Below are 13,558 nucleotides of genomic sequence, written 5' to 3'. Positions count from 1 at the left end.
TTTGTCCATTTGCCTGCAAGATTTAGAATGTTCTTGGTTTTAATAGCTGAGTAGTATTCCATTGTGTAAATGAACCACATTTTCTGTATCCATTCTTTGGTTGAGGAACCTCTGAGTTGTTTCCAGTTTCTGGTTATTATGAAAAAAGGTGCTAGAACATAGTGGAGTGCATGTTCTTGTGATATGGTAGAGCATCTTTTGGATATATGCCCAGGAACCATACAGCTGGGTCTTTGGATAGAACTGTTTCCAACTTTCTGAGAAACTGCCAGATTGATTTCCAAAGTGATTTTACAAGTTTGCAATCCCACTAGCAGTGGAGGTGTGTTCCCTTTCTCCATATCCTCGAAAACGTACTGTCATGTGAGGTCCCCCAACAACTGTAGTAGGAGCTATTTCTAAAGCTGAAGCCTGACTGTGAAATCTGTCCCCAAAAGGGCTGACACCTTGTGTGGCCTCAGTGGGAAAGGATAAAGTAATCCTGCAGAAACTTAATGAGCCAGGGTTGAAGGATAGCAAGGGAAGGGGGAATACCCTCTCAGAGGAGAAGGGGAAGGGGTTTGAGGCAAAGATACTCTGTGAGTGGGAACTAAATGGGGGGGGGCAGTGTTTGAGATGTTAATTAATTAATTAATTAATTAAAACTTTCTATGGATAATTAAGCAACAATTATTATTCCTAAATTATTTTTTTAAAAGACAGATCTTGATATTTCAGGCATTCTATGCCCTAGGCATCCTCCTGTCTCGAACCCGACACCATGGTGGTCCCTCCATTGGGATTACAGATATGCTGCTCTGCTTTTTTCTTTCTTTCTTATAGATTCTGAAGAACAAACTCAGCTCTTCCTAGCTTAATGCCAAGCACGGTACAGCTTGAGTTATCTCCTCAGACCTTCTTTCTATATTTTATTTATTAATATCTTTTTAAGGTATATGTTAGTTTGGGTTTCTATTGCAACAAAACACAATACCAAAAAGCAAGTTGTAGAGGAAATTACTTATTTAGCTTACACTTCCATATCACTGTTCGTCACTGAAGGAAGTTAGGACAGGAATTCAAACAGGGCAAGAACTTAGAGACAGGAGCTGATTCAGAGGATATAGATGGCACTGCTTACTTCCTTGCTCTCTCTAGCCTACTCAGCATACTCTTTTATGGAAACCAGGGCCACGATACCAGGTATGGAACCAACCCCAATGGACTGGGCACTGTTCCCATCAATCAGTAATTTAGAAAACGCCTCACAGCCAGATCTATGGAGCTGTTTCCTTCCATAAGTTGGGTTCCTTCCTTTCACATAACTCTAACCTGTGTTAGCAAAATGTGTGTGTTTCCTTCATGACAATGAGAAGTCACTATTAAAATAAAACTCTGCAGATGTGGGAAACATTTTGGAGGTAGTATGAGGTCATTGAGAGAGTTGAGTATAATGAATTTGGAAATCCAGTGGAAGGAAAAGACTAGGAGATGGGGAGCCCTTAGTCATTTAACCACAGCACAGGGCAGGTGAGGAAATGCACAAGGTGGCCTCTGATACATTTTGATATATGGTCTCAGGAATTCAAAGCAGAGCTCAAATACAGAAGACGTTCTTAATAAGAAGTCATATGGTCACTGCAGTGCCATTTTATTTTTCTCTATGAATTGAGGCTGAAATATTCAGGCAAGTGTGTGAGCGATCATCAAAATGAAATGTCTGAGAAAAGCAGTAAGAATATAAAAGAAGTATTAAAATGTAATCTACAGTGGAGAATTAGTCAAGAGCAGTCTGGGAACTATTCTGGGTTGGCTAGATGGACCCCTCAGTGATTCTATTAGATTTCTATTCAATTTACTAGTGATTCAAGTAGACAGGTGGGTTTTTTCAAAGACAAGACAGCCATGAGGAACTCACAGGAAAATGGAGGAGTGAAGGAACACTGTGGTAGCATGCAAAGAAACTGACACAAATCCACAATAATGCAAAGTTGCCCCTTGTTTGGCCAAATGAGGGTACTTTGATGGGTCACGACTGCCAAACCACCTTTCAGTGTATGAATAGAGAAAAGTAATTCAGCAATTTTGGAAGCAACAGAGAGTATTTCCAAACATTTGTATTGTTGTTTAACTCATAGGTACTGCATTCTTACTCACTATACATGGTGCCCTAAGTCACTTTACAAAATCCATGTCCTGAAAGAAATGACATACAATCCACTGTAGAAAACTACAGGTTATCTGTCACCTTTGCAAGTGGATTCCAGAAATGAATTTATATCTCAAGGACCAGTCTCTGAAAAAAGCTAACTTGGGGGATTTTTCTTTTTCTATTTTACCAAAGACAAGGGCTGAAAAAGAGCTTCCCCAGCGTATTTTCCCTTAAGAAAAGCAGTATTTAAAGAAGAAGAATGTTGGTACAATTAAAAAGCTATACTATAAATTAACTGACCTGTCGCCATTAACTTTCCTGCCCACGGGAACTGAGGCATCTTGGTGATTATTAAACCATGAATGGATTTATGTAATGCCTTCACCCCCACAACAGTATCTTATCAGCAATCATTTCTTGGTCTTTGGAAGTGGTTTTCAAGCAATCTTTGAACCTTGCAGTATGAGGATGGCTTAAATATCAGTAAATCACAGGAATGTTTTCATGCATTATTGATTTTCTATTGTCATTTACTACTTCATTATGTTTGGGGAGTTTATTATTTATAATACCAACTATAGCACTCAACAAGGTTGCCACAAATCAACCCTATGCCTCTCCAAGTAGCTGTCACAATTCTTTATTACCAGCTTGGGAGCTTACACGATCAAAACACATTTCTAACTTAATTTTAAAGTGCATCACAGATAAACCACCATAATTTCAGGGAGCCAGAGTGCTTCACATTGAGTATTCTCAATGTGTTCTTAGCCATTGCAATGACACATTATGAAGCCACAGGGTGCTGATAGTATGTTCTTTAAGAGATGAGTATATGAAGGGTGGAGCCATTTTTGCTGCATGTTTTAGAAGGGTGAAGACAACTTATTTTATAGAGAATTTGAAATGATCTACAGCATTCAATTAACTAGGTAAAAAAGTCATAAATCTACTGAAATTAACCATGGAGAATAGATACCCTTTGTGGATCATAATGAATGTGATAGTTTTTGACATTCCAGAAAGAAAAACCTAACAAATTACATGCAAGTTTTCAGAGCATAACTTTAAGACATTAATTCAAGATAAGAAAAAGAATTCTAGTTCATAGAATTGTGTGAAAGATGCATGAGGTTGAGGACATTAAATATATTAACATTATTAAGTCACACGCGCTCTAGTAATTATGCAGATTAGGGGAGGGGTTAATGTATATAGGTCACAAAACTTTGTGGATAATTTACTCATTGAAATAACATTCTTTCTCTTTAAATAGTACTTTGCTTATGGAAAAGCATGTACGAATTCACATAGCAAGTAATTAACAAACTCCTTTCTTATGATGCTAGATATCAAGGCCAAGACGTGCCAAAATCTTTCCATCCTGTCTGCATTATCAACTTGAGCAGTGAGCATTCACCACTGGATACCTGTTAATTCAGTAAAGAAGTATCTCTCTATCCCATCATTCCTGTTTTGCTCTTCTGCTGTTTCCATGACCACTATTAAATGGAGTGAGTATGAATATCTGTAAAACATAATGAGAAGAGAGTAATTTCTGATCACAAAGCTGATACTAAATACTAAAGCCAGTGAAGATTGTTCAGAATTGACACAGTATTTTAAATAATCAAAGATAGGTGAATAAGCTCTGTTTTTCAGAATCCAATCAGAAAAATTAGTGACACTTTATGCATTTGTGTGTGTGTGAGTGTGTGTGTGTGTGTCTGTGTGTGTGTGTGTGTGTGTATGTGTGAAGTGGGGAGGGAGAGAGAGACTTATTTCAAAGGTTTCTTTTTATTTTTATGGTTGTCAAATATTTGATAAAATCTCTCTATGTAAGGTGGAGTTCTTACAAAGAGGATTGAACAACATTAAGTATGAAATCATGATAAGAAAGATGTTAAGTGAGGGAAGAACAAAAACGAAATGGAATCTCTCCAAACTGGATTACCATGAGCATGGACTGAGCCTCTGGCCAGGTGTCTTTTGGACTATTTTGGGTTACCTATAAGTTTTTCAGACTGTGGTGACTTTCACTGCATTTAGAAACACACAGAACTCTACCACAGGACTTGAAGAAATGATGGAAGAAAACAGTCAGCAGAGACGTTTCTGCTTCAAAACAATATTGTAAGTCAGTAGGTCAAAAAGAAAACACATGGGTTTACATTGAATCCTTCACACCTCCCCAAAATTATCATGTTTATTTAATACGAGAACATAGAATAAATGGCATACTAAGACATACTTGCCAATATAACCAAAAAGACATATCAAAAATTGACCTAAATATTATTAGAACTCAAGTAGAAAATGTGATATTATGGTTACAATTATAACAGTGGGACTTGTTATTAGAAAATGGATGACCTATAGGCTATATATACCAAGAATAACGAGACATTAGATTCAAAGTTACAAACATAGAATCTAGATTTAATGACAAAGTTTCTCCTGATATTTTTGCTATAAACATGTAGGCACCTTGTCCTTAAATTACACAAGGAAATTTCATGTTTTAGGCATTCAGTGGTATTGGAAAAAGTCTCTAGGTGGCCATATAGACCTGACAGACAAGGCTCTGATATCCTTAGCATTTTGAGCCTCTACATTCCTTCTAAGAGCTGGAAAATTTGTCTGTGTATTATTGAATCTTGGTCCCACATTCTCTTATCTTCATCTGCCTTCATGACCTGTCTTAGAGTTACTATCACTACATTGAAACACCATGAGTAACAGCCATGGTGTGGGGGGGGAGGGGAAGATTTTATTTGCTTAATCTTCCTGCTGTACATCACTGCAGGAAGTCCAGACAGGAACTCAAACACAGCAGGAATCTGGAGGCAGGAGTTGATACAGAGACCATGGAGAGCTGTCACTTATTGGTCTCCTCCCTGGCTTTCTCAGTCTGCAGCTCAGGGATGAAACCAACCACATTGAGCTGGACCCTTCCACATGAATTACCAGTTAAGAAAATATCCTACAACTAGATCTTATGGAGGCCTTCTTTTAATTTAGATCCCCTCTTCAGATAACTCTAGCATGTGTCAAGTTGACATAAAACTATCCAGCAATCAAATCAATTCAATGGTAATTGAATGTGTTTCATGCGTAGGAAGAAAGTGTGTCTCCATATTACAGAAAATATAGCCCTTATCAGTTATGTTCAACACTGACAAGAGGAAGGATATAATTTTTCTTTCCTCTACTTATTGTAGTATTAATTATAATGTGATAAATTCTCTACTTTAAAATTTTAAAGATTTTGAGGTATATGAGATATATGTAGAAGAATGGCCAAAACTGCAAAAAGTCTCAGGGCACATATTAACCAGTCAATACTTTATATGCATTTTTTGTTTTTGTTTTTTGAGACAGGGTTTCTATGTATATCTCTGGCTGTCCAGGAGTTCACTCTCTAGACCAGGCTGGCCTTGAACTCAGAAATCCCCTTGCCCCTGCCTCCCAAGTGTTGGGATTAAAGGTATGTGCCACCACTGCCGGGCTAACTTCATATGCGTTAACCAGTCCTAAGCATGAACTTTTAAATATGTTCTGTTATTAGCTATCATTATCTCCAGAGATGAGAAAACTATGATATGCCATGTTTAAGAAAAATCTAAACAACAGATTCAAGACAGAAGATACTCCTTGACCCAAGCACTTAAGCTCTTTGGTACCTGTTCTCGACATGTCAATGAGTTCAAGAGAAAACATCCATTTCATAGGAGTTAAAAAACAAATAAACCTTGAATCAACTTGGTAGCAAATATAAAAATTATTCTCAGTAGCAGAAATATGTGCTTCGTGGATTAGAAGTATGGCTACATTAGGGTTACTTGTCCTGCATAACAAGGTCTGGGGTTTCTCAGAAAGAAATATGCACACACACACACACACACACACACACACATACACACACACAAAGGCATGCATGCATGCATGCATGCATAGAGATGGAGGGCACAAAAATAAAACTTAATAGGATTATGATTGCTATGTTTTTGTAATATGGCAATATATGTCTTCTTTGAAGAGAAATTAAACCCAAGGTCTCAAAAGGAAAAAAAAATAATTTAAGCAAAAACAGAAAGTGTATCATAGAGTAAGAAAGTGGTTATAGGACAGATAACAGAAACTAATGTTGAACAGAAGCTATCACTGTCTGGAGACAGAAAAAAGCAGTCAGTAAGAGGCCTTTTTATCCTACCGTAAAGTCTAGGAGGTCTACTCTGACTTCTATGGAAGACAAGAAATGAGGAACAGAGGAAGACCACTATTTTTGTTATTATAATCTTGATATCGGGATTTTTGCAGCACAATGGCAAGTCATATATTTTGGTAATGGTTAAAATCACCTAAAGATTAATAAGGAAAAACAGTTGGTTAAAGGAAATTATCCCAGGAGGATCAAATGTTGTGGATATTGCCAGCATTTCCTAATAGCTGAGGATCGTTGAGCTTATTTTCTTTCCTCTATAGCCCTGGATCTTATGATACAAATAGAAAAACAAACTTGCCTGAGACCCTGACTGACCCAACGATACACAGGGCACACACCATAGCTGCCAACATCACATGCTTTTATCAAGTACACAAACAAAGGAATCTTGTCTGAGAACACAACCTGTTTCTTTGTTCTCTTGAGAAATTCATGGTAAATGGAGACGCATTTGGCTATGGGAAAATATAACTATCTATGACTTTCATGTTCTATATTCTGTCTCATATCTTGATGACCTAGCATTACACTCTGTCTCTTATGTTAATTCACCATTGAAACAATCACAAAAACATTGCTTCTCATTGATAAAAATCTATTTTCATCAGATTTTCAGATACTTTGTTTGTTTTTTATTTTTGGTTTTGATTTGCAGTTACTTTGCTTAAAGAGAAGATTCAAACTCTTTCTGACAGGTTTTAGAGTTAGGTTTTGTGTTCTGTGGCAACTCTGAGGTGGCCAAAGAGTATCTGGTATTATTTTTATTTCCAAATTAATGCATATTTGTAAAGAGAAAAAAAAGAAAATCACACAGCCATGTTGATAGTTTCATGGCACAATTCTTGAAAAATTTAAAATATGCATTCTTTATCTTGTAACTTTGTTTTCAGGAAGGTTGTTTGTGTAATCGAAGTATATGAAGCCTAAGAAACTACCAGTTTAATGTTGTGTTTTAGTTTTTTATCAATAAAGAATCACAACTAAAACACAGTCAACTCCTACAGTCCTTTGATACTCTAAAAATCTTGTCTTCTCCAAACATCACATAGCATATTTACTTGATCTTCTCGGCTGACACTACTTCTGTCAGCATCTCCTTTAGAAATAGGTATTCCTCTTGCTCTGACCCTTGCCCAATTTTCTTCTCTTTGTAATAATATATATGTTGAATAGCTACAGGTCCTCTTGTGATTCCACCTGTCACCTCTCAGCCAGTGGCTGGGGAGTTGGAAAATCAAAATAGTCACAGAGCATTATGGTGAGGAGTGCTAAGCTTGCAGGTACAAGGTCAGGGGTCTTCACTCTACAGACACATCAAACTCCACTTCTTCTGAATTCTGCCCTTTCATTTCCCTCTGGAAATGGAAAATTCCCTTTTCAAGTCCTGAATTTCTTTTATCCAAGAGCACCTGGGCAATCTCTACTTGTCAGTTTGGACTTGGAGAGCAGATCACAGGGAAGCAAGATGTCTCATGACTCCAGATAAAGTGAGCCTTGCTTGAAGGCATAAAAGGAAGAGTCAGTTGTAAGCAATTAATTTGGTGAGAAAAATATTCATATCCCAAGATCAATGTTAGGATTTCTAGGACTAGAGGAAAATTTGGACACAGTATTTGTGGTCTCCAAAACCAGAAAAGGGCTATTTCACTGAAGGGGATCTCAGTGTAACAATGTACTTATGTTGTAGTGAGACCCATTATGACATCTTTATTGCTCTTCTACAATGCAAATAGGAAAATATCACCCCAATATATTGCACAGTTATCAAGAGAAAACCGACCTTTTTGATTCACATACTTAGTTATTTTTCTCATTATTGTAGCAATGTGCCTGACAAAATGACTTAAGCAAAGAAAGGATTGTGGTGTGCTGTGTGCCAATACTAATACAAGAGCAAGATTCAGTAACCTTTGCCTTTGAGAAGTTAGAATTGTGAAGATGAGCTTAAAACTGAGACATGATTTAAAGCATGGCAGAGAGCCATGAGAAAGGAGAAAATACTATAGGTACAGGAAGGGACATAGTTATTTGTGATAGCAGAGGCATGGTACGAGGAGTGTGACATCGGTATTATGATATGCCTGTGCTCAGGAAGCTGTAAAAGATGATGATGACATTCCTCTTTTTTCACTTTTATTTAGCTCAGACCCTCTCTGGCTCATGGACCTGCTCCACTCACATGCTGACAGGACTGTGCATCTCAATTAAACCTCCCTGGAGATACCCATAAGGGCATGTTCACGGTCCATGTTCTAGATATTGTAAATCCCACCAAGTTGACAAGTTTAACAGTCACAGGTGTGACTCCTATGTGTTAGTACTGCCCTGGGCCTGCCTTGATATAGACCCTCAGTAAACATGTGCTGCAAACTAAATAAATCTATTTGTTTAACACTCCTCCCTGACAACAGCATAAAGCCCGCACTGAATACCCTGGAATGGAAGATGCTCCAGTCTACCTCCAACTGATTAGACAATCTTATCTTCCTGCACATTATTTTACATTTAAAACAAATCCCAAACACCAATCACATTACTCTAAAATTGCCCCTATAAAAAAATTAAAAACAACAGTTCATGTTATGAATATTACATTGATTGTACTTGCTACAAAATTTTATGTAATGCATACAATTTTGAATGAGATATATGGGAGTGAGGTGGAACTTGCCTCTTCACCTAATAAAAACTTATATCATAGAAGAGAAACATATAAATCAGAAATTACTGTTAGGAAGGGAACAACACATGTAGTATTCTTGGGAAGTATCAGGGAAAGGAAAATAAAACAGACTTTCATGTCTAGAAAAGGCTTCCTTGGGGAAATGATGTCTTACCTGAACGATGTTTAGAAACTTTGTATCCATAGACCTAGAGGCATGGACAGAAACACAATTTGTGGAGTGCCATAGAAAAATGAAGGCATGGGAAGGATCAAGCAGCAGGAAATAGTGCCAATAAAAATAATAAGCTGCAAGGTTCTTCTCCATTAACTGCAGTTTTTCTTTCAAATCCTTGGCAATCTTACTCATTGTTTTATGCCATTCTATTTAATAAAAATATGATTTGCATAGATTTTTCATTTCATCTTTACATTGAATAACTTCAAGTTCAATTTGGAATATAAAAGCATTTAGTTCAAATGAGAAAAAGTAGATAATCAAAAGCACAAAGATGTATGTAGATCATAGATAGTTCATAGATTTGTGCACATTTAATTTTTGCCACTTCAGTGGAATTTCTTTACAGAACTAACTTTATGGTTTAGTTCTTGAAGCATGCACACTCCCTGACATTCTTTTCCTACCCCTTTCCTTCCAAGTCGTCAATTTCAGAGGAAGATTCTAAGTTCTGCACTCATGAATCTTCTCATATGTTTGAGAAACTCTCTTGCTCACAGTTTTTTCTCAGTAGTAAATTTCAAGAGAGAGAGAGAGAGTGTGTGTGTGTGTGTGTGTGTGTGTGGTGTTACTATATAAAAAATATTAATCATAACATGTAAAATAAATTATATACAAAAGACTCAATGACATGTGAAGCCAGGATGTCCTGGAAAAATAGCAAATTATGCAATGCAAAGTCCCGATGTAGAAAGACTAGTAACTATATCCCAGTGGCTGATATTTAAGCTGTCTCCAAAGACATCATAAGCTTTTTTGCATACCTGTTTGAAGGTCTTGAAAACAAATTTGGGACACAGCCTACAGAGAGTTAATAAATGTCTATATGTTGTCAAGAACAAAGCCAATAGATAACAAATTTTTATAATGGAAAATGAACATAAAATGTAGATTATAAAGCAAATTGCTCATTATAATCAAGACCCAAACTGTTGATTGTAAGAGAAAAGTAAAGCAAAATTAAACTCAAAATGGATTATAAGCAGGGTGGTTGTCATTGGTAAATGTGAGATTGTCACTTAAGTATAAATTCATGAGGAGTGAGAAAGTTCTACAAGCTAATTGCTCTCCACAGTAGCAATGGAATGTACTTGAATGTTGCAGAAGTACATCATGAGCTGAATGATTACTGCGATAGAATCTGTCAGAAAATAATAGCAATGACAAGTTCATGAAAGTTTTAACATTTGTGACACACTGTATACATTTCATATACTACTGAGTCCTTCTACTTTCATCCTTGGGGTATAAGTGATTGGTTATCATCATCATAACTCAGGGACTCATAAATGTTATTAGGGTTACCTTACATGAGGGTAGCAATGCATCCAGGAGTTGACAAATAAGTCATAGTCATCATTTTAATTAGCCACTTCACACTAAAGTTGTATGGTTACATACACAGACACGGTGAGGGTGAGAGATTATACCAGGGTCTTAAAATGACCCCAAATGCATTCACAAGGACATGTCTTTAAGCCATCATATAATTTGTTGGACATGAATAACCACTGAACATATACTATCCTGTCAATGGCATAATTAGATTTTAGATTTGTCTTTGAAATTTAGACAGCTGCCTATAATCTCCACACTAGCTTCAGGGAAGGTGCTTGAGTTGGCTGATGAAAACCATACTTACAGATATTGAAAAAGGGTTAACTCAGGTGCTTTTCTATTGTTGTGATGAAATACCATGGCCAAGAAATTAATAGAAGGAAGTGTTCATTCAGTTCACAGTTCTCAAGGGATGAGCCCATCATCAACATGACAGGAAAGCATAGCAACGCACAGATATTGCAGCTGGTACAACAAGCTGAGGACTCCAGTCCTGAACAGTAAGTAAGAGGCAGAAAGAGTAGACTGGGGATGATTTGAGTCTTTGAAACCTCCAAACACAGCTGGGCAGCGGTGGTGCAAGCCTTTAATCCCAGCACTTGGGAGGCAGAGGCAGGTGGATTTCTGAGTCCGAGGCCAGCCTGGTCTACAGAGTGAATACCAAAACAGCCAGGAATACACAGAGAAACCCTGTCCCGAAAAACAAAAAAATGAAAAAGAAAAAAAGAAAAAAAAGAAAAAAGAAACCTCCAAACACATCCCAGTGACACAGTTGCTTCCACCAGGCCTATCTTCAAAGTTTTTCTAAACAGTGGAACCAACAGAGAGCCAATTCAAATAACTGAAATTATGTGGACATTCTCAAACCACCAGAAAGATGCTTGAGAGATTTTTAAGGCTACATTTTTAAATTTTTTTTATGGAAAATTTAAACATATTTACCATTCTAGAGCCCAGAATTGTTTCCTGTATGGCAAGACATATTCTTGTACCATGACTGACAATCAAAAACTAGTTGGATATAATACCAATGATACATCTTTGATTTTTAGAAATGATTGTGTATATTTGCTGATAGACTTCACTGAAGAAACCTCTACGCAGTGATAATCCATTTATTCTTTGTGTATATCTATTTATTTCTCTTGAGTCCACTTGTATATAATCAGAATCTCAGTTGCTAGTTAATGGCTTCATAGTCTCTTCGCAATGTGGTCTTTCAGGATAATTGTTCTCTGCATTTATCCCATGACTATCTTTTTATGAAAATTGATGGCGCTAGGCTTTAAAATATACTAATGGGTAAAGATATGAGTGGTACATCATCTGTCAAAGATAAAAGATGTGTGAAGATGTAATTAAGAATTATACATCTAAATAACTCATTGGCCCTCAGAATCTTTAGTACAGGTTTTTCTTCAGATATTTCTGCATTACCAGTATTACACTGCAGCAGGAGCAGTGATAATAATATCACAATAAAGAAAAGATCAGTACTCAATTATAAAAGACCTGAAATAGACTACTATCTGAAATTAACTGTTCCAGGGGTCCCAAACAATTTAACTGAGCTACTGTTGATATTGGGAATTTAACTTTTTAACTAGTGATTGACAACCTGTTTCTAGTGGATATAGTATTTATAGATTTCAATATAAATCACACTATCACAATTCTCCAACAGATGGAGGTCAAGAAGGCAAAGCTTCTGTGGACCTGAGATAAACGCTGGAAGTCTGACACTTTGCTTTATTTGTGTCTCCAGCGAAAAGGGAGGTAAGTCTTTGCCAGCTGCCATATCAATGACCTACTTTGTTGATACCTAGTATTTATATGGGTCTCCATGGTACCCTCGTATAAAACAGCTGCTCTTAAAATGAGTAAACCTGGGAATCCCTTTGAAATTTTTCTATGTCTGCCATTGCTCTGTTCTTGAAAATTAAAAAAGAAATAACATGAACTTGACATAGTATTCTCTCAAAAGTTGTAGTGATTGAACCAGTTAAGTCTTTAAAAGTGGATGCTACAAGGATTTTCTCAAGTCTCCATACTCAATGGTGGTTCGTGGAGTTTATAGGCAACAAGTCTAAAGGGGAACATCATAAGCAGAGCAGAACCCTGCTGTTTGAGATACAATCCCATAAGGACAGACAAAAACATATGTCTGACTCTGATGATGAGTTTTTTCATTTAAAGGTTAGGGACCTTTGTCAAAAATTGAAGTATATGAGTTTGCCACAAGAGTGCTGAAATTGAAGGAGACTCCAGGACTGGGACTCTGACTCAGAGGCTGTACATGAGTTAGAAGCTCAGCAAAGGGAATTGCAAAATTGCTAATATCGTTCTTCTTCCAAAACATGTATGAATCTTCCTCTGTCCTGCTATAACAAAAAACCAATTGGAAAGTAAGTCCTATGTAATAGAGCTTGATATAGGCAGATGGACACATAATGGAGCCTTTTATTATATACAGAAGCCTTCAATTGGCTTGAAATTACAAGGTAGTAATGGTTATTAGAACATGTCAGTGCTTTTGATTCTAGAAGTTGTCTGTGTAGCTATTAGAACCAAGATCATCTACCATGTGTGTATATTCCCTGGATCCACACTAGGATGGCTGCCAGATGGGATTCGAAACAAAATCCTTCAGACATGTAGAGATATTGTAGCATTAGTAGTATGTCTGTTGAATCTGTGGGATAACTTATTTTTTCTGTGGACTTTTTACTTAATTTATGACCTTAGAACCTGATTTCTAACTCTGATAGAGAAGATATGACCATGTGTCCCAGAGCACTAGGATATATTCTGAGGAATACTGTTCAGTTGTGTGTGTGTGTGTGTGTGTGTGTGTGTGTGTGTGTAAAACTATCAGGAATAAATTACTTAAAACTATATGTTATATATCAATACTATGTGTGGCCTTCTTGATGAGATCCAGATATGTAGAAAGACAAATTTGCC

General features: G+C 36.8%; 1 pseudogene; it reads right to left on the bottom strand.

The window, feature by feature from the left end:
- The window catches only part of LOC114625897, a 68,437-nt pseudogene extending 59,049 nt beyond the window's left edge, over nt 1-9,388 (bottom strand).
- Nucleotides 9,389-13,558: the final 4,170 nt, after the last annotated feature.

Source organism: Grammomys surdaster, unplaced genomic scaffold (assembly GCF_004785775.1).
Source record: "Grammomys surdaster isolate TR1022 unplaced genomic scaffold, NIH_TR_1.0 224, whole genome shotgun sequence".
NCBI lineage: Eukaryota > Metazoa > Chordata > Mammalia > Rodentia > Muridae > Grammomys > Grammomys surdaster.
This window is presented reverse-complemented; position numbering and strand designations above follow the sequence as displayed.